This window comes from Cyrtonyx montezumae, unplaced genomic scaffold (genome assembly GCF_038088225.1).
Source record: "Cyrtonyx montezumae isolate F1298 unplaced genomic scaffold, pur_monq_1.0 scaffold_19, whole genome shotgun sequence".
Lineage (NCBI taxonomy): Eukaryota > Metazoa > Chordata > Aves > Galliformes > Odontophoridae > Cyrtonyx > Cyrtonyx montezumae.
In genome coordinates this window covers 7,294,444-7,316,654 of record NW_027071925.1, presented here as the reverse complement: position 1 = coordinate 7,316,654, position 22,211 = coordinate 7,294,444, and the positions used below count along the sequence as shown (strand labels likewise).

Sequence of the window (22,211 nt, the reverse complement as noted above, 5' to 3'; positions counted from 1 at the left end):
ATTGATTTCCAGAAATGACCATTTCCATTTGAGCAAATCAGTACTTTTCAGTCTTGCTTCATCTTGCTGGTACTTTCTCAACAGTTCCTCATTACTTCCACGTTTTATTTTCCCACACTTACCTTTCCCAGCTGTGGAGAACCACTGCCTGCTGCCCAAGGACCTCATGGCCCCATCTGCAGGGACAATTCCACACCAACCACTCACAGATTACATGGATACTTCCAGAAATTCAGTCTTCTACTGACCCTGCTCTGGAAAAGCTACACCGTGTCCATCTGCCCTACTGCCTTAGTTTTCAGCATTGATTCTAAATATGTAAAGAGATGGTTTTATTCATGCAACAGTCAGTACTAAATCTTAGATGCTCAGGCTTCAAACAGCTCAAAACGTGAACTTTTACCTGCAAGGGAAGGAGGCTGCTATGAAAATAACTCCTTTCCCCACAAAAGCTGGAGCATTGGATGCTTTTGCAGGGCGGAACGAGAGAGCTGCACAACTACTGCTGCAGTGCAGTGGCTGAGGATGTGTTTTCCACCTGGATGACATTGTCACCACACTGCAATTCACCTCCTGACAAACAGGAACACCTAGAGAGAGACCAGGTGTTGGGCAGCACGTGTCTGACTCAGGCCATGACACTTTTTAGCAGAGTTATTACATGTGCTCTTACTACACAGAGGATGACTAATTGGGATGCCTATTAATGAGGGAAGGTTTCTGTATTTGTCTCATATCTCCGCCCTCACAGCACAGAAAGGTCTCATGAGAATCAGCTTTGATGAGGAGGAGGAAAAAGTCAGATTTTACTTCAAGAGCTTGAGAGTGGAAGGGTGGGGAGAACATCTATAGAGTTATCCAAGCACTCACATTTGTCTACCTTAATTACTTGTATATTCACTGTTGTGCACAACATCCAGAACGTACTGTCTACATCCATTCCGCTCTCTAACACAGATATTGTACAGCAGAAGCAATGCAGCCAAAGGCAAACAATTAGAGACTACAGCTTTTCCAGCAGACCACAGAAAAGCTCAACCTACAGTGCAGGGAGAACTCAAAAGGAATGAAGTTATTGCAATAATTTTTCCTAGCATGTGACTTCTGGCTATGGCAGTAGAAATTTATCATACAATTCTTTTGAGTAATCTTAACTCTGTATTATTAGTGGGCAGTGCTAAGTTCTGACCTACGATGTGCATCTCTGGCTGCAGTCACAGCAGGTAGGCAGCTCATACGTGCAGGGGAAGTGGGATGAGGCTCACAAAGCAGATTACTTGCAAGAGACAACTAAAGCTTTGGACCTCCACTGCTGATTTGAAGGATATCAGCAATCAGGGGACCACAGAATATACATATACACACAAACAAGAGAGATACTGTATACAGCAGTGCTCAGAATAAGTCTACTTCTGTCCTGTCTGCAAACTAGGCTGCAATCAGGTTCACCTAGACTGCTTAACTGAGCATTTTCTCCCTCCTCCATCATTCACAAAGCACAGCTGAATGTTTCCTCATCATGTAAACCAAACTTTGATGCACTTCCAAGCTAGCAATAACACTTTAAACAATTCACGTGTACAGATGTCTTCTGCTAATCATACATTTGGCCTTCAAAAGCACAGTGAGGACTCTGCAAGCTACACTGAGCTCCCTGACTAACAAGGACAGTTACCTGCTTGCTGTACCCACCTGGAAAGAAACAGGCAGAGCACAGAAGAAACAGGCAAGGCAAAACAAGGAAGGTAAGAATGATTCAGAACCCGTGTTCTCACCTTAGAGATGAAAACAGGTTGAATTGGCTTCTGTTTGTATAACCTCTCACAACTCACGAGTTTAAGTCAGTCATATATTTGCATTAGCAAAAGGAAGTTTTCTGTTATGAGCACTGATACTTAAAAGGCACTGCACTGCCTACTTTAGACAGCTCTACTGTCAACTTTATAGACAAAACAAAGCATTTTCACACTAACAATTTAGAAAGAGGTTAATCCAATGCACAAAGCAACGAAGTTGGAACCAACTTAAAGAAACAGATCAAAGTCACATGCACCACGCTTATTTTATCCACCCCATACACAGCTCAGTTCGGCCACTTTTATTAACTAAGGACAAAAAACTGAGCAGAGCAACTCAGTGCTTTTCGTAATCATTCACATGTACAAACAGTGCGAATTGGGTAACAGAATTCACACATTGCAACAGGCCAACAATGCCAGTCACACTGCCACGACTTAACGCAACATCTGCACCAAGGGAAAGGGCATCTCCCCTCAGAAATACCCTTGGAAAAATCTGTAGCAAGGTTCAAAAGCTTGCTAGGCTATTTTCAGGGCTCACTGATGTTAAACACAGATCAGAAAAGAAGTGCTTTACATAAAACATTAATTTCCTCCTTGCCAAGTTAACTGAAGTCCCTACAGGTTATTTTTTCCAGCACTGAGATATGGGAGCTGCTATTTTTCAATACTCACTTAAAATAAGTAACAGAAAATTCTGAAACATCACACAAAATTCCTTCTGTTAAGAACTACAAGTCTCATTTCAAGTCAACATAAAATACAACATAAGTATTAGTGATCCTATTGGTCACAGTCCTGATTTAGACACTTGGCTTCTTAGGCTGCCGCTGTGGCCAATTCCAATGTACTTAGTCCAGAATGGTCTCAACGAAGCAGAGATCACAGCTCACAGAACATTATCTGCCATTTAAATTTCACCTCATTGAACACATTTATACCGTCAGAGACAAAAGAAGATACAAAACTGAATTTCAAACATCCTTTCCATCACTCACCATTCAAATCACCTATTCCCTCAAAAGAAATTCCTCTAGAATCTCCATGTGTTAATGTATTCCATGGCTAACACCTTTAACATCCTCAAGTCATTACTTTTAAATGAAGTACATACAAGCTGTTGGTAATTACCATCACATGATCAGCCTGTGAAATGTGTGTCAGGGATTCAGTTACCTGAAGTTAATACTTTGAAGCTTGCATTCAAGACAAGTAAGAAGAACATTTTGCTTCCCCTTTCAAGTCAAATGCAACTGATTTTAAGATGCAAACAAGAAAAACAGAGGAATAAAGAATGGTATAACTTTCATATAGGAAATCTGGAGTTACAAATAGAGAAAGACAGGCTTGGAAGAAACAGAAATATATCATTCAAGTACTACTGGAAGAATACAGTGTTCAACAGGAGTCAACACCAGGATGACAGCAAATAGCCTGCACAGCCAAAAGAGGTGGTGTCACCCTCCACATGTCATAATACATACATAGAAACCTTCCATAGCACACCTCTAACAGAGGTCAGCCAGGTTATCACAACTAAAGAGGAGCTCTTTCTGAGCCTCACAGAGGAAGGACTATCTTTCATGCAAATGCATTTAGGGTTAGTAAAATCCAGGTTTAGATATACCAAGGAATACTTGAAATTTTGCTTAAGATCTTTCATATAGAGGTACCACTAGTGAGAATACTTCTAATAAGAACTATATATCAGAGATGCAAGATGAGTTATTTACCAAAATCTAGGACAGAAAGGTCAAATACAAATTGCAGTGGCAAATAAATAGTCTGATAAAAGTCCCAGTAATTTTGCAGACAGGCAATACTAATAAGGCCCTTCCTACAAGCTCCTATCTACAACATTTCAAAAATGAACAGAGAAAAATTGCTTAATTTTAGCTAAGCGGGTCTGTTCTATCTTAACATTCTCCCCAAAGACTCAAGAAAGGTCAGCTGCCCTGTTAGCTTCTCTGCCACCTCCAATAAAAGATTACTTACTCCTCTGCCACACCCTCCTTCCATGACATAGCACTCGCATCAAGAACTTCATGAAGCTGCACCAGAGTTTAACTTCAACAAACAGAAGAGGAAGCAGTTTGAAGCTGCCCAAAAACCCAGAAAACATTATCTTCTTCTGCTCTGCTAAATGCTATTCTCAAATCTGATGCGAAACACCATTTACAAGAAACAGAACATTTGAAATGAGAGAAGAAAGGTTAACCCAAAGCACAGTTTTCTTGCAGCCCACGGCCTTGGGTCCCACTCACAGAGAGATGCCTGTGCTACCAGACAACAGAAGCAAGCCTCAGCCCCAGCAGCCACAGCAACTCACGTTGGCTCTAGATGAAGCACGGGGCCAGCAGCAAGTCCACCACAGCATGAGACAAAGCTAGCCCACCAAAAGAGGGCATGCAGTCCAGAGCACTAAACACAGAACCGCTGCATCTGACCTTTTCTAAAAGGGAGGAGAGAACAAATCTGAACTATCAGTACAGCAGAAGCTGCACATCTTTAGAATGGTAGAATCACAATGGTTGGAAAAGACCTCAAGATCATCCAGTCCAACCATCCTATCACCAATAGCTCTCACTAAACCATGCTCCTTCAAAGACACAGAACTTCAAAAAGATTTACACCCCAAAAATTACATCTTGAGAGGGCAATGCTGAGGGATAGCATTAATTTTTGCAGCACTAACTCTCTCCTTAACTCACTGGGGAGAACAAAGAATCCACTCCTCATTAATCTGATGAAAGATTATCTAAAACCCCTTTGGATTAGTCCACAGTCAAGAATGCTGCCCACATCAGTGATTAAATCAAAGGTCACTATAAAAAACGTAGGGGGAAACGTCACTAAGTGACTTACAGAGAAACAGGCTGCTCTGAATACTCAATCAAAAAGGGTTTACCAGTTTGTGCTACACTCATCTTTCCCAACAATCCAAATGTGCATCCGCAGGAGGAATTGCACACAGGTAACAAGCGAGTGCTCAAGAACTTTGCACTTACATTCATTTCACTAACGTACAAAAAATAAAAATAAAAAATCTCACATTGTCTATTATACCAAACCAAACAAACTCATGTATTGTTAGGGTGCATCTCTTGAAAGATCTGTGGTGTGGTACCTTCTCCCCTTTCCTCACTGCCTCCTTCCTCTTCTCAAAAGAAGCACAGATGCCTTCAGGTGCCCGGGACCACGGCATGCCCCAGGCACAACGTTGTCATTTAGCTGAGGATGGGCTGCTCTCTGATCTTTCATCCTCCAACTCTAGTGGTATTTTTTCAACTTGGCAGAAAAAAATAAAGAAGGACAAGTAAGTAATGCCAGGCTTCATACAGAAAGTTCCCATTTTGCATGGGAAGGAAGAGGGCGGCACCTGCCTTAGAAATACACAAATAAAGAGGTGTCCAAATGTACAAAGGAAGTTGCACTCAAATGGAGAAGTTCATTAACCTATAGCACTCAGAAGTACATAGCAAGGTATGGCCATTAAAAGAGAGGGCTACAGAGAGTGGGGGTTCTGGTTACACAGGCCTCCTTCCTTCCAGCTCACCTTCCCACGGGAAGCAAGAACAGACTTTGATGAATGCAAAAAAAAAAAAAAAGAAAGAAAAAAAATGCTTTCCAGACAGGGCAGACCAGAATTTCTCAGAAGTCTGAAAATGTAATCCCCGGAGGGCTCCAAAGAAAAAGGTCACTAACAGCACATCTTCACATCTAGTCATCTCAGAGCTGTGATTTTTCAGGGTTTGAGAAGTGGTGGAACAAAAGGAATTCAGCAGTAATTCAAACCAAAAGCCAGCGTGTTCTGCAAGATTGGTTTTAGTTCTTAAATTGTTCTTCCCAGTTCAGGTACTTCAGCTAGGAGAGGCCAACAGCCCTGTTCAGCCACCCCCTGAGCAGCCCTGCCCACTGGGTGTGAGGACAAGCCAGTGAGGGTATCTGCAGCAACTCATGCTGCCTGGAAACAGCAAAGACAAGCAGCATACATCAGTAGCATGTGACCAAATAAAGCTCTGCATGATCCGATTTGGGAAGGAAATGGTTTGCAGACTAGATTTCCAGGCTTCTTTCAAGAACCTGTGCAGGTAATCACATTATTTGGAGTTTTAAGGTTGTAAGGGGAGCAAGAAAAATTCTTGTTACCTCGCTGGAGATCAGTGATCACACAGTGCTTCAAACTAATAAGATCATACAGAATCTGCTAACTTAGAAAAGGGCAACAGCAGACTTAACCTGCTGAAGATGACAGCCCATCTCATTCTAGCACACAGTATGCAGAAAGCTAGCAGTAACAGCTCTACACTTCCAATTCTTCTGACTTCTCGTTCATAGAAAGAGCTGTAGAAGATTAACAGAGGGTAAAGATAACTCTGACGAGTCCTGTCCTTAAAATGAGCAGGAAAGCAACACATCCAACTCTGCACAGAAGCAGCAAGTACCAGGCCCCTCTCTCTGGTAAGGAAACATTCACTTTGCTTCATTCACATTTCTATTCAATCTGAATACTTGGAAACTGAAATGCAGAAGTTGAGCACTACTGCAGCTTCCCAATACTAGATTGCGAGCGATGCACACAGAGAACACAAAGCTCAGAAGGCACCACAGCATTCCCCACCATTCTCTTGCGGGCACCCAGTATGTGACAACTTCCACATAAGCATTTAAGGCAAAGGAAGCAGAGGGCAAGAGCACTTACAGCTGTGTTCTCATTTAAATGCATGCTTTCCTATTTGTCACACAGTATTCATAACCCTAGACATTTCAAGGCGTGAACTAATTGACACAAGTTGGCAAGAATCTTCCCTGGACTTTGCTCTCTAGAACATGAAGGAAACCACTGCCAAAGCCAGGACAGAACAGCAAAGGCCTCTGCCTTGATTTGCACTCCCCTCCAAAACACAGCAATAGTTAATGTATCAGCCTAACGTATTAAGCTTTCCGCCCCAAAGCCTGATTGGAGTAATTTGTATTTCCAAAAGCTGAGATACATTTTAATTGCAGTATATTATAGGTCAATTACAGACTGCCTGAGTGTAACAGCTGCTTCACAAGCTTGATTCTCATTGAAATCAACTGAGTCAGAAAATGATGAGCACCTCCCACAAAATATTTTTTTAATCTTAATTGCTAAGAAACTATGGCAGATAGAAACATCACAGAAAAACAACTTGGCAAGTAATCTGAATTAACAGAATCTTATCACAGAAATGACAATATAAAGGCACTGCATTTGTCATAAGGAAAAAAATCAGCATACTGTGATGACAGACTGGTACTCAGAGCCCTTCTGCTCACACCCTGACACAACAAAACCATGAGAAGATCCTTCCTACTCCAATTTTCTCTCTCAGAACTTTAAGTACTGGTAACACCCTTAGAAAGATGCTCTGTCATGTTAAGTCTCAAAAGAAGTAAATAAAACAAGCCTGGAAGGAATACAGAAGCATCCTCCTTCTCCACAGCACCTACGTGGCCCTGAACCTAGGGCAAAAATCAGAGCTTTCTAAAAGGTTCAAGTTAGTTACCACTTTCTCAAGTTTGCAAAGTGCTCTCCCTCCCCCTGGTGAAAAGTAGTTTTCTGCATTATTGACCTTTGGAAATGACACAGTCATTACTCATTCCTTTCAGCAATTATTTGTTCCTACAGGTGTATTTCACTCCATCAAACACACAGGCAGATGCAGGCCCTTCTCCCAAGGGGCAGTCAGAGCTCAGGTAGATCAGGTCCTCCATGCCTTTGTATCTCAGAGAGGTGCTCAGGAGCCCTGACCTGCTGCACATGGAGCTGCAGGTCCTGCCTCCGTAAGTGGGAATGGAGGAAGCTGCCTCCAGGTCCCCATGTGACAAAGCCAGCAGCTGAAAACAGCAAGAGCAGACAGACAGTGCCTCAGGGCCACGCGTGCTCAGATTCCACGGCTGCCTGCAGGACGAATAACGCAAGATTGAGAAAATAGCTTCTTTTTTTACTAATCATTTTCAAGAAGAGCCCCAGCTCTACTTTAAATTCAGCTAGTACTCATGCAGCCTCACTCTTCTTTACAGCTTTTTTTTTTTTTAAGGACTACAATCATCCTTTTCTCAGCCTGTATTTGCTATCCAATAAACAGGTACTACCCTAGTTATTTTTATCTAACAAAAGCTGCCAATGACCTCAACAACATAGAAGTTTCTGCTACTGCAGGCATAATGTCTATCTTCTCACCTACACGAGAAAAACTAAGAACCAATGCTCTCCCCTGTACGTGGATTACATTTTGTGTGTGCACATTCACAGAAAAAGCACCATTCAAGTAGCTGCAGGGAAATTAATTTTAGGTCATCAGCATTAAGGTCTCGATTTACTGCAAGATAAAAGAACAGAAAGCCACCAGATGGACTCCAAAAGGCAAAGGGAAATATCTGTCTCTGAGCCACATCCTGCCTTCTTCACTCATGGTGTTGTGCAGGCAGTGCTCATTTCAGACACAGGGCAATGTTTGTATACACTTAACACATTTACCCCACACTGTTTTGTTAAACAGAGTCAATCAGCTGTACAAACTCTACATTACATATGTTAATAATTCAGCAAGTGCATACGTACTCACTTCCTCACACATCCCCATACAGCAGGGGTGAAGTCACTTAAGAGAGCTTTTAATTAGTGAGCAGTCAAGTCAGGGAAGCCAAGCACAGGTGTCAGCTGTGCCAGCCTTCCAGGTCGGGGTGGCAAGCAGCTGATGGCTGAGTAACTGAGTAATGAGGGCTGCCTCTGCCCTGCTATATATAGCTAAGTGTTCAGAGAGCAGCCTGGGTGCTCTTTTGGGGGAAACTGAAGAGCAGTGCAAGTGGAAACCCAGAGGTGTAAAGGAAATCTTTTCACCTTGCATCCGCCACCACACAGTGAGACCAGCTCCTCTCCATCACGTAGCTTTAAGTAGTAAATAGTAATTCAAGCTTAAGTAGTAAATACACTGCTTGTATGCAAGAAGCAGATTATATATATGTATATATACACACACACACAAACACACCGTGAAAGTAAAGTACTAAAACAACACCTACAGTGCAGTGCAGCCATTTACACTTTATCATCTTAATTTTGAGCTTTTAAAAAAGAAAGAAATAAAAACACCTAGCTAGAATTTTAAATATCTGGCTACCAGAAATGACACTGAAAAGTGGTCCCAAAAGAAATCATACATATATAACATCTATCCAACACTCAAGAAGAGCTACCAATCCTCAAAGCTTCACAATGAAAGAAACCAAGGTCTTCAACCTCTGGGCAGTGTTACAGCATCCTGGAAAAGGAGACCTGCTGTTGTAAAGGGCACAGTAACTGGAATCACAGAACAGGAGATGGTTGTTATGTACAACTGCTCCTTTCTCCATCTACACCTTGCACAACTCACACACGTAATAAAATGAGTAGCAGTAGTGTTACCATTTTCCTAAAAGTGCAAGAGTTGCCATGCATTTGCTCAGAAGGATTATTATTAAAGACCTGGCCAAGCCATCACTAACCAACTCACTTTTGAGATGACAGATCATCTCCTGTTCTTCTTCTCCTCTTTTCCCAGTTCATTTAATACTTCAATCCAAGTCACACAGGAGGATGTGTGGAAGCACTTTGACAAGAACTGCCTCTGGGAAGGTCTCAGAACGATAAGCCTTATCAAACTTCACAGCAGTTACAAACCAGAGGAGTAGTACATGGATCTTTTTATTTACTACCTAAACACATTTACGTACGCATTCAGCCCCACACATAACACAGGAGTATTGGGACAGAATGTGAAATAGGTTGCACGATTTCCAGCCTCAACTAGAGGATACTGTGAGCCAAACCCAGCCAGCAGCTCCCACTGTCTGCTGTCAGCATCACATGTCAGGCACTGTTTCCCAGCCAAACTACCACAGTGCTGAGCATGACGACCTCCCTTCCTCTCACAGAAGCCTCATTCTTCCAGCCTGTGTTTGGGATCATAAAACATTATTATTCCTTCTGTCTTAAACCTGACTTCCAATGACACAAAATGATTTTTGCAGCTATTAAATTTCAGACCATAACTTCATTTCAGCTCACATGTTTCAGTCTGCCATGTTCTGCCCTGAAACTTCCAGTGTCAAAGGCAGACAGCAGCCTGCTCCGTGCCAGTATTTCCACAGTCCTATTCTAGAACTGACGTTAAACACAGCACTTGGAATCCAGAATAAGACCTACAGTCTTAGAGCTCTCAGTCTTCCACAGAAGCTACTTAAACCCAATATACCAATTTTTAGGACTCAGATCTGTTAGAAGCATGTCCTAAATCCTGAATAAACCTTTAAATACTCTTTTCAGAGATCCTCTTTTGAGCTTGCCCGTCCCATCTTCTCACAGCTTCAGGGTAAGAATCCACCACCGACAGGAACAAGCTGTCCAAGATACCCAATACTTGCACCAGCACCAAGGGACACTTTTGCCACGTTCTTGTCATCCAACGCCATCAAGGTCAGAGGGCAGAACAGTTTACAAACCACAGAGCCACTAGGTAATGAATATTAAAGCCCAGTTCATACAACAATTCATTTGTGCTACCCTCCTGGCTCTTATGGGAAAACACCACTGTTTACTATGCTTTATTGATCCTGCCATCCCGCATGCCTCAGTCACCTTCTCTTCTTGAGCACTAACCCTCATGCCAGGTAGATTTGGTTTCTGCACAGCACAGCAGCACACCTTGCTTTTTGGAGAGGACAGAGTTAAAGCAGACTGGGGAGAAAGGTGAAAAACAGAAAGCTATGAATTATGATGAGCAGGAAGGCAAGACAACAGACCACAGAAGCTGCAGAGAGCCAGGGCAGTGGGACCAGCAGCCCAGGCAAGTCATGCATTACACAACTGGTCCAACTGGAAGCCATGCTACAACGGACGTCTGCTTACTGTGCTCGCCAAAGGCAGGGCTTTTTTGCTCAAGAAGCATGCTCAAAATTCAGGAAATTAAGTTAACATATTGCAGCCTCTAGTACAGAGCTATTCAATAAATGAACTGTGCAAAAGAACTTGAATGCCACCTTAAAAGGTTTTACATTTCATTTGTTAATTAAGCAGGCTCATTTGGACCTATGCAGAGCTTGGCCCAAACGCAGGCAGCTCCATCCACCTCTGAGGAACACCACATCCAAGTGCTGACTCTTCAGATGGTTATAAATCCCCAATCACCTCTGTGTGAACGGGCACACAGAGGCATAGCCATGTGGTACAAAACCTTCATGTTTTGTTGCCTCAAGTCATAATGGCATCTTGACCATTAATTAACTTTCTGACTTCAAAATTCTGAGCCTGGCCTCAGCAGTGCTTCTGACAGCTGTAACTGTTGCTCTTTCTGAGGGACAGACAACACTGCTTAGCAGTCCTGCCTTTGCTCCCTTAAGTCAAATTCTCTGGCTGTTGGGCTGGAGGCATTGTCACTGGGCAAGAGAGAAGAGCCTGCTCCCCAGGAGGCAGCCCTCATACCAACTGAGCTCAGTCAAACCCAGGAAGAGGTTGAAGTAGTTGGAAAGCACTAATAGCCAAAAAGGCCTTTGGAAAATAAGCTCCTTCCACACACAAAAAGGCAGTGAATAGGAGAATTAGACTAAAGGAACTGAATCTACTAAAAATCAATAGAGCCACTAAATTGCCCTCCATCAAATTCTTTTGAAGTCTCTCCTTTGTCATAATGCCTTAAAAAAGCTTAATAGTTGTACCATTAATACACTAAAAATCACTGCCTGCCCATATTTTCTCACTATTGCCTTCATTTAGTCGTTGCTGTCTCTTGAAATACAAGCTCTATAGAGAAGTATCTTTTTTCAATCATCATAGAGCACCTTGGAAAAATGAAGTGTTTTATGCATAGGCTTTGCTGATGCCATGTGCCACTGCAAGCAGATTGATGCTTCCTCCAGAAACATAAGTGAAAGCTTAAAATACAATAAACTTGCTTATTACCTGAAATATTAAAATCTGGCAGAGATGTTGCCCAACAGAGCATGGAAGTTACATTTATGCTTGTCATTTCTTCTCTACAGCACTTCTGTAGAATCACAGAATAATTTGTGCTTAAAAGGAAGTCTGGAGTCATTCGGGTCCAATCTCTTGCTCAACAGGGCCAACTCTATCAAGGGGAGGACCCCACAAAGAGGTTAGTTGTGCGGAATGTTGCAGGGCTGGCTCTGACCTTCAGAGCTCTCGGGTGTCATTGTGAGAGAGTACATGAAAGTTCAGACAACTTTGTACAGAGGCTTTTCTTTGAACAGGTCTTTCACTGCTCCCTGCACAAAGCCAGCACTGCCTTACTTAACTCCCCCATTTGCTCCTTAAGTGCCACATTCTTCATCAGCCCCTACACGCAGCATCGTTCTTGGTATTTTACTGTTCCATCACCTGTCCCCTTGAAATCACAGGGCATTCTTTCTAGCATTCACTTTACATTACCTAGAGTAAGAAAAGTCATTGTTCATTCCCTTTATTGGCCACACATGGCATCCTTATGCATTTCTAGAGTACATTTCTACTCGGAATATATTATGGCTCTTCCAGTACCTAGTATGTGCTCATGAAAGCTCACAGCATTAACTCTTATCTTTACTTCACTAATCTCTCAGCCTACATTACACTCTCCTTTTCCAACATACACTGTCATCTAATTGATTCACTTTGGGCAGTAAGGATTTCCAGAACATAATGCCTTTATTCAAAGATAAATGTTTCAGAGCACACTGAATTAACACTACCACTTAACTGTGGGTATCTGATATCAACATTTCTAGCTTGCCAACGGAAAAGAAGAAAAATACAGAGATAAGAGATTTTTCCAAGCTCCACACAAATGTACATAGGACCAAATTTACTCAACTTATTCTTCATTCCCTTGAAACTTGTGACTAATCTTAACTGAGAAGCTTCATCCTTCAGCTCCTGGGCAGCCATAGCCTACCCCACCAGTTACACTCCATACCACAAGTTCAGATCTCCTGGGCCATGGCAGGCTAAGGCTTGGTCCTCAGCACCGTACAGAACAGGACAGGGGAGCACCATCACAGGAAAAGTGCCTTTATTGTACATCCAGCACTGCACTCCCAGCTGATCATCTGCCCACCCCACACAACACAACGTCAGTTGCCTCCCAGCCATGCTGCAAGTGATTTCTTTACTCTGATTTCACCCAACGGATCAGGTTCACTTAGCACAGAGAGGTGAGCTTAGAGCAGCACAATCTCAGTGTCTACCAACGTGATGTTAAGGTTATTCTTGTTACTTCGCCCATTTTTACTGGCAACTTTCACTATCACACAATGCTTTATTTACACTTATGGCATAAAAGGGAAATTACTTGCATTAAACATTCTGCTTATGTTTCTGGCTTCACATCCCTTAGTTTATAATACAGGCACCTTAGACTTCATTTACTTATGAATTACTGTTTGCCATCAATACTTGAAGCTACTAAACAATGTTATCATCCAAACTAAACGAAGTAAGCAACTAATAAACATCCTTCACAGCACTATAAACTTCCTCAAGATGTCTACTTGGATTTCACTAATGGATTTTCTTCTAAAATAAAATTAACACAGGTCACTGAAAGAAATTCTTCGCACAGAGCAAAAGCGAAGTCTCCCAGAGGAGCACTGAGCTCACTGACACAACACACAGGGTCCAACAAAAGACGCCTTTGAGCACAGGATTATCTTTTTGTTCTTATGCTCAAAAGACAAAGCTCCTTACTCACCCCTGCTCAGAAGCACTACCTCACACCTCAGCACCAACGAGGAGAGTCAATACCATGCCACCCGCAGCAGGGCAGCGCGTTGGATCAGCTTTAAAGGCCATCACAACAATAACCTCTCATATATTACAAATGAACGTGAGACTTTAAAGCCAATTCTAACACCAGAAGTGTTAGCTTACTTTCTTCTGCTTAAGTTAAAGTGCTTTTATCTCTAATTCAACACCAATTCAGAGAAAACTGAAAGCAAGTACTGAATTTTATTCAGATTAGGAATACAGTAACTATGAATTCCAAACAGAGCCCTGAGATTGTGAAACTGCCATGTTTCCCTGAGTTCTGCAATCCAGAACATCTTGACAGAGCAGTTGTGCGAAGACAGAGTATGACAAAGCATCTTAACAGCATTCCAGACTCACCGCGATTTCCCTCACAGTTACAATGGGAGAGTTACAGAAGTTTCATTTCAGCCGCACTGAACTGCCCGAATGACAGCAGCAGCTCCTTGAGACACTCACTGACAAACACTCCCATCAAAAAGTTGAGCACAGACATCTAGAAGCAACTTCAGCACATGACGAAATGACACTGAGCTGCAACAGAGAGCTAAAACACAATCGCACTGACAATTAAAAGAGGCTCAGGAGCTGAAACGCCGACACCAAGGACAAGAAAAGGGAACAATTCGAGGTGACAGACAGACAAACTCTCTCCACTCCATCCCCACCAGGAACACGCCTTACTTTGCCGCCCGCTTTTAAGGTATCGCTTCTACCTCAGCCACCGCCGGCAGTAACCGCATCCCGCCGACCCGCGCCCGACAACGGCACAAATAACCGCGCTCAGCCCGGAGCGGCTCACCCAAAGGCACCGGCCCGCAGCCGGGAGCGGCCCGAGCCCGGGGAGAGGAGGGGGAAGAGAGCCCATCGGCACGGCCCCTCCCCGCCGCCCTCGGCCCCGGCTCAGCCCCGCCCTGCCCCGGGCCCGGCCTTCCCTCACCGCCCGCACCCCGACGAGCTCTCAGTCCGAGCGCTACGGCGGCGTTTCCCGGCCCGGCGGTGCGGAGCGGTGCAGCGGAGCGGTGCAGCGGAGCGGGCCGAGGCTGCGCTGCGCTGCGGGGCCCGGCCCGGCCCGGCCCGCTCGCTTACCTTACCCGCGGCTCATGGCACTGCCCGGCGCGGCCCCGGCGTCCCGCGGCCCGCGCCTCCAGCGCCGCGCCGGGCGGCAGCGAGGGGAGGAGGAGCGGCGGAGCTGCCCGGCACCGCCAATCCGGGCCCCGCGGTGGGCCGGGCCTGCCGGAGCCGCCGCAGCGCCGGCCGGAGGGGCGGGGGGAGGCGGGGCGGGGCGGGCCGCGGCCTGGCAGGGCGGCAGCGGGGCCGGGGCCGGGGCCGGGCGCGGTGTTGTCCGAGCGCGTCGTTTCGTTGCTGCTGCTGCTGCCGGCGGGAAAGCAGGCAGAATGAAGTTCTGTGTCAGAACAGCATGCGGACGCTCGCAATGCGCTATCCAAACGACCGGCCTTTGGGAAACACACCGTGGCTGAGCGCGTTTCATGCGCGCTTCGTGTTTCTCGGTCTGCAGCTGGCTGAGGAGAAAAAATTAATTCCTCTTGCCGAAGGGTTTTGTTCTTGTAACGGCCTCATGCAATAAAACACCGCAGCCCAGCCGCTGCTTCTTCCCCGTACACTGTCGCTCTCGCTTTTGGGAACTGTTAATAACGAGATTACAGTACCTTCAGTGGGTCGGACTGACGCTGCCCTCAGCTTCTGGAGCCGTTCCGTGGATTAATGGGGCTGTGACAGCTCTCCTCACTCCGCTTCTCTTTAATAATTCAAGTTTGAATAAAAACTTGAAAAATCCTACACAATCTTGTGGTGAGGAAGCCAAAGGTAATTTATTTGCTGGCCAACGTGCAACGTTGTGGTGCAGAGAGGGCCGAGCCCACCAAATGGAGGGCAGATCCTCGAGCTGTGGGCTCTCACCTGAGCCGAAGGAACCCATCAGACTGTGCTGTGAGGTCATCATTCCACACATTATGATGCAGTCATTTTTTTTTCAGTTAAAAATGTAACATTCTGTTTAAAGAGATGTAAAAATGTACTCAGTCATCTAGCTTAGGTTTGTTTTTACAGCTCTCATAGTAAATAGGCAGGCCGTTGAATCATTATACAGAGCTGGTATTAGTGTTTCCATAGTTTGAAGATAAGATAATGGTTGTTTTCTTTATAGGAGGTTTTCCCTGCAGGAACAGAAGCTAGGGCTGAGACTGACCAAAGGTTTGTTTTCAGCTGTGTTAAACTGTGAGCAATCCACGAGAAGTCCTGAAGCTTTTTGTACCCTCCGTAGCACCTAACTTAGGCAACACGTGCCCTGAAAGGCCTGACCACAAGAGAAAAAGAATCCCATCTGAAGTTGAGCACTTGGTAGAGGCTTCTTCCAGAGAGGGATAGAGCCCAAGCAAAGGGTGAGCTGGGCAGCAGGGAGCTGAGACACGAGCTGTTACCTGCCCCGGAGCTCCACGGTGCATCTCAGCTGGGAATCCTTTTCTGAGGGCAAATCTCAGTCACACGGCAAAAAGAAGAGTTACAGTCATTCTGTGTTGTGAGAATAAATCCTTTTGTTGGATAATTTATTTTCCATACATCCTATAAAAAGATGAGAGAATAAAGTCATGTCTTTGTATTTTTAATATTTCCGTATCCCGCATGTAAATATGCAGTCACTTTGAGAAACAACAGGCCTGCAGGTGCTGGAAATAGGCATCTCCAGTCAGGAGCTGCTTTTGAAAATAATGACTTCAATCTTTCAGAATATGTGAGGGAGACATTTAAACGCCTTTTAAAAGCAGAGCTTGAGCAGGCTGTAAAGAAGTCATATTTCCTTCCCAGAGCTACTGCGAGACTCAGTTCAGCTCTCTGTAACGTTCCCCTCAGAATTTCGCAGCTCAGGACAGTTTGAAGTTTGTGCTTTTGTGAGAAGAGAACATGGTGGGTTCTGCTTTGGGTTTTGCAGGGGGTTTTGGGCAGGGTCAGTGCAGGCAGTGTGCTCCCAGGGAAGGCCTGCTCAACGTCTTGTGCTGCAGAACTTTAAAACAAACGAGGCAGCAGCTGTGCCTGCATACATGAACTGTGACATTTTTGTATGCATGAGAACAGCTTTACTGTTACTTTGGTGGCTCATGTGTGCAGCACGAAGAGCAATGGAGGGAAGAAAAATAACACAGAAAAACAAGCAGTGCCACTGCCCACTCGGTGCAAGGCCAGGGCTTCCTGCTGGGCCTCACCCGGTTCTGACTGCGGCTGTGAGCAGCATCTGCTTCCCAAACAAGCACTCCTCTTCCACAGTGCTCGTGTGTTGGTACACTGGCCATGCTTGAGACCACAGAAGTGGAGATACACAGGCTGCTGTACAGCCCTGTGTGGTGCCAGCCATCTCCGGGGAAGAGGCGAGTCCGTGAGCTCCAGTGAATACCCATGTGCACTCGAAAAGCCATGTCCATGCAGCCAAAGTCACATGAAGGTTGCAGGAGCTGGTATCTGGATTTCAGTGTACCTGGCAATTGCACAAAACTCTAAAAGCCTGAAATCTGATCTGTACATGATGGAGAAGTCAATACCTCTCCCTCTGCAGAGACCTCTGTGAATTAGGGTATAGTGGCTGAGTGCTGGAGCACTTGGGAGTGCAACTGTGATAAAACACAAAGCTGGGGGGAAGCACGCAGGATACAATGACACTTCTGTACATTTGCCTGCACAGACACAAGCCAGAAGTCCTTGGCAGTAACAGCAGATGATACAATTTTCTATTAATCAGAAAAAGCGAGGCACAAAATTAACAGCAAGCATCCTGACCTTTTAGCTGACAAATTGTTCACCTATTTTAAATCTACAACTAAATTTAGTGCTCCTGATACAGAACAGCTGAAGTCACAGGTTTAAACCAGGCAGATACACAGCAACTTTTCCACACACATGGCTTTAGCAGCAGTCAGCAGTGCCTTCCTGCTCTTGCCTGGACAGATGTTCAGGCTCTACACTTAATAGAAATGGTTAATAGAGAGAAATGAGCATTGGCTATAAAATAAAAATGAGCATCGGCCTTAAGATTCAGAGCTCCAAACCATCTTGTCCAGTATTCAAGAGAAGCTAGGTCCATAACAGTGAGAAAACAAATGATTCCACATGTGATTGTGGAAAAAAAAGAGCACTGCTTTGTAACCAAGCACAGCACTGATATTTTCCCATGTTAAACTTCCCCCGACAGACCGTTCAGTACTTGCCCATTCACTCAAAATGATTATAGCCAGAATCAATTCTTTCCTTCTCCCTCTACAACCAACCAAACACCAGTGACAGCTCTGTCCTGTCCTCTTCTGTGACAGGTTTGGACCCAGCATCCAGAGCCAAATGTTCAGTGCTTCCAAAATTGGGTTTTTGTTCTGGACTTCACGTTGTCCTTCTCTCCAGTAGTATTATCTGTACACCAGTTTGGGATGAAAACTTCAGCACTGAGACGTATTAAATAATATCTCACTGTGCTTCCCAGACTACTTCTTATAGGCAGTGAATGTCCTCCAAAGGGTAGTTCAGAACAAGACTCTCCATGATGGTACTCGAGAGCAGGGTAGCCTCTGAGCTCAGACATCCAAGGTAGATGTCTGCTGTGAGGCAGTGAGGGTACCCCCACTCACTTTGTCATTTAGTGACCTGGTCCATAACCCAGCCTGCAAACCTGCCCAGCTGCCTGTCCCTGCTGCTCAGCTTTCACAGCCACCTCAAGTTGCTATCTAATGCAAACAGTTTCATGTTGTGTGTATGATTTCATAGGGCTACCTATGACCTTATTTTTTCACCCTTAAGAGCTGTTCCCTGCTGTTCAAGAGTGAGTCATGTCTTGTTCAGATTATCATTAAGTCTTTCAATTAAGCATTGCTCAGTAATCTATCCAGCCAGTATCCCTGAGTCAGTTTCAAGTGCTCATTGACAATATATTTTTCACGTTAATCCACTGAGACATACTAAAGAGTCTAATAAATACATACACAGTCTGCTCAGAAAAAAAGGAAACTAAACACAGCCATATGTTAACTCTTCAGAGCATCAAATCACATCTCAGAATATGAACAACTTAGGAATTTGAGCAAGACGCCCCAACTACTCAGTGCTGCCTTACATTGCATTTAGACAGACATTCTTGATAATCAAAGCCTTCCAAACTCTCATGTTTTAAAAATAGTAAAATGTATTTCTTTTGAAGTATGGGCTTCTTACAGCTATTTAGGAATCTCTTACTGAACTCACATGGATCTTGAACCTCCCCTGAGGATGATTTAGATGTCAGTGTTCATTCATTAACAGATTGGAAGCTGTCCAAGACCATACAGCAATAAAACACGTGATGTCCAGGCTTGCTTTCTGCTTCTTCCTGTCTTAGACAGGATTTTCTGTGCAGTTCTTTACAAATAAATTCAAGGTTAAATGTGAGTAAGGTAAGAAATGCTGAGAAAAGCAGCCCAGTACTTGCAATCCATTTTGCTTATTGGTCAGCAGGGTACTTCTCGGTAGTGGCAAGGAGAGCACTTAGCAAAACTTCACTTGAGCAGTGAGAATCTTACCTCACCCCTATGCCAGCACGTTGTCACTCCTCATCTCTGACACTGTGTGTAAACGTATTTCTCTTCATTAACACAAAGACACACACGTATCAGCCCTAACACAGCCCAGGCACAGTGTTCAGGCAAATGCTCACAGACTACAACAGATTTAATGTTCTTTCATGAAATATCCTGAATCAGAAGCAAACAAGTTGTCCTTCAGAAGCAGGCAGCTGATGTGGGAGCAGTCATCCTAAGAAAGTAGTTGCCAGACATGAGGAGAAGCCAATGCATTCAAGGGCTGAAAAGTTGGACTTTACAGATGTGGGGAGGGCAGAGCTTGGAGCAGCTGTGCTCCTGGGCGTCTCTCAAAACCAGGCAGCACCAGATAAACTCTACCAGAACGACCTTGAGAAAGCAGGCAGGTGGAGTGCTTCAGGATAAAGTGCTGGCTGAAAGGATTGAAATTGCATGCAGAAAAGTGTCTCCTATTGTCTGATTCCCGCTCTTGTTCGAGGGAACGGAATTTAGTACTTTCATTGTAAATAAAAAAGGCCGCATCAAAGTACTTGAGTGATCAATTTTGCCCGCTATTAGAAACAATCTGCTGAGCCTAAAACCATCTAAGTGCTTTGGTCAAAGCGGGGAATAAAAGCTCTACTCACTTCCTCATGGAAAAGCAGCAGTTTTATCCTTTTGACTGCAACTGCACAGAGCTTGGAAAGCGAAGGGTGCATGAAGTGTGGTTGCTTTGATGTATGCAGTGCAGAACAGGGCACGTGTGCTGTGGACATAACAGCTCTGACACTCCTTTGCCCTTCACTACCTTAAGTACAAGTGGGTGTAAAGCAGCTACCCAGCGGGCGGCTTGCACCGGTGGAAATGGCTCCAGAAGCACAGCAATTAGGACAATCAGTTGGTGTGAATATGTGGCCTTATTCATGTCTGTACCCAACCGAGAAAACACAGACGTGACCTCTGTCAGCAAGTCAGTGCACTAATTAGTGTGTCAGAGTTAATAACCACTAAACTTGAAAATCTGACCTATATCTAGTACCAAAAGGAAAAGGCAGCAATTTGCTTAAGTCTCTATTATACTGCTAATGATTATGAGCTGAAAAACTAGAACATAATGCAGCAAACTTGTAATTAAAAAGCATCAATTATCATTTTCTCCTTGTAGGGGACATTAATCAGGTCTGCCTGCCACAGTCCCAATCGATGTACAGACATGCGGAGCTGCGTGACTCACCCAGGACCAGTCAGAAAGAAATCAAGGCAGGGAAATATCAACTTCAGCAAGAAATGACAAAAAAAGAAAGAAAAGGAGATGAAGATAGTTAAAGAAAAATCATTCAGTGCTTCTTGTTTGGCAAAGCACAGGTGTGTGTCAGGGTTATTTTCTAGCAGGGCAGCCCTGCCACCCTCTAGCAATGACTAAACTGGATTTAAGTTGCATACACAACGTTCTGAGGTTTTGGGGCTGAGCCAGCTAATGCTTTCTGCCATGCTGAACATACTATCCTTCTATAGAGATCAGCCAGTCCCAGAAGTTGCCAGGAAGAACGTGAATCTCTCCTCTTAAGTCCACGTATTTCCCCTCTGCCCCTTTTAGCCAAGAGGGCAGATTGTCTAAAGACTCTTAGACACTCAGCACCCACAGGCAGAACCAGTTCATCAAGGACCTGGCCATGCTGCAAGTACATACAGCTTTGGTCTTCCAAAAAGCTCCAGCCCTGAGGAATATGCTGAGTCAGGGCTGTGTTATGAGTTCGTTTGAAATTTGCAGCCGGGGAGGTGGATCACTCCTGCTCTGTTTGTGTGCACTGGCACTTCCAGGAGTGCCAGCACATGTGCCAAGGGGCAGGGGACTGATCCTCCTCACTTAGGGGATGCATCGTCAATAATGGCCCAAGTAATCGAGGCAGTGCAAGCTAATTCTGAACACCCAGCTGGGTAATCTGGGCACCAACACTGGCCTGAAGATTTGATCTATCATTCTGCACACACGGACTGCAGTTAGTCACTTGGCTTTACCTGATTTCAGCTGGCCATGGATAATACTGCAGCTCACCTCCAGACACCTCTGAGCTGCTCCCTCTTAGCAGCTTTTGCAGCTCCTGGTCCTTAAAGCTCCTTCTTTAATGATCAGAGAGTGGAAATGAAAATGTAAAGAACAACTCAGTAACAAAATCAGAACTATGTTTTGCATTGTGGAGACTTTGTGAGGTTTTCGTTATTAACATGCTTTAAATTATTTAAAATTATTCCAGAGCAATCTGTATCTTCTATTGGCAGTCTCGTGCTAATTTAATAACCTGGATGGCTGTAATTTTCATTAATTAACTTACACTCCGAACACATTTTAACAGAACTATTTTTTCTTCCATTATACTTTTACAGTCTATTACCAAACAGGAATGTCAAGTTCACCCCTTCCAATACTATCAGGATTCAGCCCAGTTAAGACAAAGCCCTTGTCTTTTTCCTATTGATGCCAACCCCTCTGTCCTCTCCACTGCTGAGAGCAAGCCAGCAGCTCTAATTGTCACTGCCATGGAAGCGCTTACCCCCAGGCAGAGCAGTCCCTTAGGGGAGGGCTGGGGCTGCAGAGTGGCCATTCCAAATGGGGGAGGATGTGTTTCTGCAACTTACTTCTGGCTGCAGACTGCACTAGCTCAGAAGCTCCTGTTAGGGTACAGCCTGGTGGGTGAGGAGGGCCACAGGGGAGTTCAGACACTCGTCACTGATTAGCTCCATGAAGACAGAAGTCAGTCAGGGCTGTCAGTTCGGCAGCTCTGAACAATATGAAGTTCACAGAGAAGACGTTTCTGCCCTCATAGCACTGTCTCATTGATTTTCAAAGTGAAACTGTGTCAGTTGGCTCTGTGCATAGCTGAAAAATGAATAATTGCAAAACCAGTGCAGAGAATTTAAAGCCAAGCTCTGCCCATGCAAGTGGATAAGTGCTCTGCAGAAAGCAGTCACGCTGCAAGCACTGAACATAGCTTGGATTGTGCCAGAAAAATAAGAGCATAATAGGATTTTTCTTCTGAAGACACGCGTTCCCTGTGGCAG

The 22,211-nt window shown here is 44.5% G+C and overlaps 1 protein-coding gene across 1 annotated transcript in view; it reads right to left on the bottom strand.

The window, feature by feature from the left end:
• The window catches only part of TEX2 (testis expressed 2), a 36,974-nt gene extending 22,168 nt beyond the window's left edge, over window positions 1-14,806 (bottom strand). Inside the window, exon 1 of the mRNA XM_065735522.1 lies at window positions 14,697-14,806. The gene's annotated coding sequence lies outside the window, so the exon portion shown is untranslated. The remainder of the gene's footprint in view (window positions 1-14,696) is intronic.
• Between the last annotated feature and the right edge of the window lie 7,405 nt (window positions 14,807-22,211).